This window comes from Lactuca sativa, chromosome 2, assembly GCF_002870075.4.
Source record: "Lactuca sativa cultivar Salinas chromosome 2, Lsat_Salinas_v11, whole genome shotgun sequence".
Lineage (NCBI taxonomy): Eukaryota > Viridiplantae > Streptophyta > Magnoliopsida > Asterales > Asteraceae > Lactuca > Lactuca sativa.
In genome coordinates, this window is record NC_056624.2 from 235,684,146 (window position 1) to 235,690,063 (window position 5,918).

Here is a 5,918-nt window from a genome sequence, read left to right on the forward strand (position 1 = left end):
CGATGGAAGCAAAGAGCCTACATCAGTTTCCAACTGATCGCGAGATATAAGAGAAAAGATGGTGGTGGGGTGAGGTCGTTTGGGATCGAACATCGATGGAGGCGGGAGGGATACAGTTTTGTGGGTCTCGATGGAAGAGGCAATATGGTTTTAAATAAAGTAATTTGCCTAAATTAAAGGGTAAATGATATAATTAATTATTTATTAAAATTAAAAAATATTTGATCCATATTTATCCCTACATCCACACAATATTTGTTCATCTACATTTGAACCTACCTATATATATATATATATATATATATATATATATATATATATATATATATATATATATATATATATATATATATATATATTAAGCATATTGACTATTTCTTGAAAATTAAGAGGTACAATTAAAATGGCTTAATGTACAAACCTCTAATGCAATACCATACTTTACCAAACCATGCCTTAAGTAAGATATGGTTTATTGTACTTAAATAACATATCTTAAATAAGATTTGTTACTTATGTAACTTGTCGAATAAGAGGTTATTATTAATGGAAACCCTAATTTCTTCATTTCTCGGTGTATATCAATGAAAACTCCAATGGAGATCGACGCCACCAAATGCCAACCACCTACCGTGGAGGTCAACGCCACCAAATGCCAGCCACCCACCCTGGAGATCGACGCCACCGAATGCCATTGGTTCTTCTTTACCCATTTACCGTTTTATCTCTAGGGTTTTAAAAGAAATGTTTGGATCTGGATAAACACGATCAGAAAAAATAGTTTCTGATTTGAAACAGGTAACAAGCAATTACCTTTTACATCTTTACATCTTTTTTGCTTTTCTTTTTCATTGCTTGATATTTCAATGACATTTGGAAACAAAATTGTTTTCTTCATTCTCAATTTCTTCTTTATCACTTTCATTAATGATTTTTTTTTTATAGATTTGCAACATATCATGAAACCACATTGATTTTGGTTAGGTATGCTCATGTATTTTTCATATATTTTTTCCGAGTTAATTTTTATTTATGCTTCTTGTTAGATAAACGTTTGATTATTTGGGATTTTGATCATGGTTAATTGGTTATAAGATTAATATTTTATGCGGTATTAGAGGTAAATGTGGTTAATCCGTAGATCTTCTGAAAAAACAGGTCAAGGGGAAAAACGTCAACATCACAAAAAATTCACCAGATCACCAAACTATGAAAACACAATCAAGACCACCAAATCAGACCAATGAAAACAAGACAAACCAGTAACCGAGAAGCAGCCAACACACATGAAGGGGCGAAAATGTCAAGAGTCCAAAAAAATCAAGATACTCTGAAATGCCATCACAAAAAGCACCAAACCTATGAGAACTGTGGTACTGTCAATCGGTTTTTAAATCATTGTTTTTTGTTTTTTGATCAAAAGAAGAACTACTAACTATAATGTTTGCTTTGATTTGAAGATGGATCAAATGAACGAACTATTGGTAAGATTGTTACATTATGTTTCCTTTTCAATTTCACTATCTGGATTTGGGTTTCCAATCTTTGATGGACTGATTTGTTCATGATATATGACTAACAAACAAAACATGAAAGAAAATAAACTTCACATAGTACCTAGGAATTGTTAAAGAATGAACCCTAGAGGTAGCATCAATTAAGGTGCATATTCATTTTGTGTTTATTTATTGGAAGATAGGTTTTGGTTAGATTCATGGTTGATTTTGTTATTATGAAGTGTCAGTTTATAAATTGACATTACCAACTCATCTTTAATGTTTTAGACGTGACTAAAATTAACTGTTTAAATGAAGATATGGTAAACATTTATTGCTTTTATTTGCTACAGGTTCAAAATAGTCTCATTGAAATCAAGAAACTCAATCTTTCTATAAACCCTTTTTGTGTATTGATTTATTTATTTATTTATTTTTTCAATTTTTAGTTAGTGGTGATTCAGTGTCTTCATTGTTAATCTTGTTGTCACGGTGGAGATGAAACATAATCAAAGGTATCTTGCTCATAGTATTTGGTGACCAAAAGTCGAATGTTGACTTAACTTTATTTATAATAAATTCAGTTGTAATTTGAATCTCTTTACAAAATGATAATTGCAGTATAATCACTATTGATTGCTTTTTTCCTAAATTTTTAAAGGGATAATTCTTGGTCAATTTTTTTTATTGATTTGTATATAACTTTTTTTAGCAGATGGGAACCTTATATCTCTTGACACCCTCACCATATTAGGTATGTAATGTAAAAGGTTCAACTATACTTTTTTACCTTTAAGGCATTGTAATTGCGTTTTAGAATTTTTGGAGTAAATTGAGATAGATCCCTTTGATACAAGTTTTGTTGTCGTGGGTTTCCACATTTCATTTTGGATCTTGCAACCTTATATTAAGAAGCATGCATGATGTTTTTTTTTTATTTGGACTGAGAAAATAAGATTATAATAGGATGGTTCATTCTTTTTATATGATTTACATTATTCATTTAAACACTAATATAGTTAAGGATGCTAAGAAACGAGATAATAGTTGATTTCTATAACAATATAGATCTTAAAATAAAAAATGCTCGAAAATTGATTTCATTTTTAATTGCTACTATTGTTTTGGTCAAAATTTATTAGTAGACACAACTTTTCAAAATAATACATCTTATATGACATAAAGTTTTATTATGATTAATTATCTAAAAAGATTATAAATTAATATAAGTTTTTTAACTAGGCATGCCTTTTAATTTAATTTAAATAGAAACAACTATTATTGAATTAATATATGATTTATTGTTATATAAATAACTAAATAACTAAATAAGAAGTTAATTTATTTTTTGGGCTATTTTATTCTCAATTTAGTATCAAAACTATCCGATATCGCAAATTCGATTTTAATACATGCATCCAAAACTCCTAATATCTTATCCATACAACACAAACTAATTTGTCCAATTGAATGGTTCTACTATAAACATCAACCCATGATCAATACTCAGTACGTAAAGTTTCAAAAAGAAACTATATGTCGATAATATTGTCCGTCGAAACGAAACTAATCATCGAAACAAATTATTTTTCAAGCAACTATTCGCTCCCGTTGAATTGGTACTAATGTTTAATGATACTTGCCAATAATACATTGTGTCCTATTTATAATATGTCATATTTCCAAAATCAAACTAATTGTTGAATTAAAACTAATCATTTTTCGTAGAAAGAACCTAATTGTCGATACAAAAATATTAGTCATCTCTAACGAACAATTCAACGATAGTGAAGTCTATACATCAAATGTAGTGTGTAAATAAATGTTGCACGATTAATAATACACAATCAATCGTGTGTTTATGTACATTTGTAAAGACTCCCAAGTTTTCATTTTTAATTATTATTGCCTTCGTTTATGCTAGCATGACTCTTATTGATAATTGTTTAGATATAGTAATTATGTGCGTAAAAGAACTAATTGTCATTAGAAACTAATTTCTAAAAAAATAATTTGCACCCGTCGCTTGGCGCGGGAAACGGCTAGTATATGTGTGTGTGTGTGTGTGTATATATATATATATATATATATATATATATATATATATATATATATATATATATAAATAGTTATGATCATATATAACCAATATATATTGTGTTAATGTATGACCAATTTTGGTCCAATCAATAGTCTGGGGTAATTATAGAATCTGTAACAAGTTTATTTATTTTTCATTAATTCATAAGCAATATATATGGAATTAATAAAATTATCCTTTGAACAACTGTTTCCAAATATTCATCACATTCATTCTTATATGACAATCTCACCATAAAAAAATATAAATAAATAAATAAATAAATAAATAAATAAATAAAAGAACCTTACAGGAGATAATAAACGAGAAAAAAAAATTTCAACCTCCATGGATTTTGACGTTGATTGTTTCAAAAATTAGAGAAATCAAGGGTTTTTTTATGTTTACAATTAATGTTGATTCTTTAAACAAGGAATGTTAATTAAATAAAAAATCATTAAAATATGAATGAAAGTTTCGATTTGGGAGGTTAATCGTACACGACTAAGGTTCCGATGTTTGAGGTTAGTTTTAGTGGATTAGATGATTCTTAAAGAATCTATTTATTATCATTACTTATCAATAGGTTCAATTGATTTTGTTTCTAACCAAACACATTCTTTAAGAATATATATTTAGTTTTACTACACACTATATGTTTAATTAATTTTATGTGAAACTGAACACATTCTTTAAGAATATATTTTCTTTTACCACGATTAATTTTGTGTGTATCCAAATTATTTTATATTCCTCAAGAATTTTCATTTGATGTTATTACATTGGCTACGTAAAAGAATATTGTATTTTCTTCAAGAATATAATATACAATATTCATGAATCATTCTTAAAGAATGAAATCTATTGCATGCATGAAAATAGTTTTATGGACTTGCGTTTTTTTTAAAAGATGTTTAATTATCCATGTTTAATTTTGTAAGATAATATAACTACGTATTTAATAAAAAGTTCATTAAATTATGCAATTAATTAGTAATCTTTCTTTTCTAAATATAAGTTAATAGACTAAAATACAATTATAATTAAATAAATGTAATTATATAGTACATGATATCCTATGTTAATCATATGTACCCTCAAATCACACTCATTCTTTTTTTTTTTAAATCAAATGCACGAGAAATGGTCATACATTCACACAATAATTGTAATTCATATTTAATCTTAACCCTATATATATATATATATATATATATATATATATATATATATATATATATATATATATATATAAGTTCATTTAAAACGAATATAATTTTGTTAGACCGTGAGACGAAATTTTTTTAATGGAAATATTCTAATATTCTATTGTTCGTAAAAATAAATATGCAATATATTCTAACATTATATGTTTTAGAATATTTCAATATAAAATATGTTAAAATTATTGTTGTATAATATTAGAATATTACACATATTTAACTTTTATAAACACTAGAATAATATAATTTTTCATTAAAAAAAGTGGTCTCACTGTTTCACAAAATTAGGTTGTTTCACATTAATCTAACCTTACATATATATATATATATATATATATATATATATATATATATATATATATATATATATATATATATATATATATATATATATCGAGAGAGAGAGAGAGAGAGAGAGATAGGTTCAAATGTTTCTCACATCTATTGTGTGCTAGAATGCACCAATAAGAATTGAGTAAACATTAAATGTGTATTAAATGATATCCATATTTATAAATCTTTTTTATGGAAACTAATTTAATTCGTCATTAATGTCAATAATAATATTTTTTCAGAATGAATTCATATATAAAATAATAAGAGTGTATTGTAGGAGAACGAGAGTATATTTTACTAGAATACACCCTCATTCTTCATATTACATACGACTTTATTATATTTTAAGTGAGTGAGACTTGAAATAATGTTATTGCTGACATAAAAACCTAGATACGAATTCATTCTGAAAGAATGTTATTGCTTACATTAATGACGAATTTAATTAATTTCCATAAAGAGAAAATTATAATTATGGATATCATTTAATTTACATACAATTATGAAAACCATTTAATATCTATCATTATTTAATTAAATAATAATATAATTTTACTAAATTCCTATTGGTGCATTCTAGCACACAATAAATGTAAAAAGCAACTTTAACCTAGCCCGATATATATATATATATATATATATATATATATATATATATATATATATATATATATATATATATATATATATATAGGGGTGAGCTTTTGGACCGGACCAGACCGGATCTTGGACCAAACCGGTTTCGAAGAATATTGTGGACCGTAGACCGGACCGGATGAGACT

The 5,918-nt window shown here is 26.1% G+C and overlaps 1 long non-coding RNA gene across 1 annotated transcript; it reads left to right on the top strand.

The window, feature by feature from the left end:
- The first annotated feature begins 535 nt into the window (after positions 1–535).
- On the top strand, positions 536–1,473 carry LOC128132134 (uncharacterized). Its single transcript, XR_008230075.1, has 3 exons — positions 536–798; positions 946–984; positions 1,159–1,473. It is a non-coding gene; the product is annotated as an uncharacterized LOC128132134 (long non-coding RNA).
- The last annotated feature ends 4,445 nt before the right edge of the window (positions 1,474–5,918 follow it).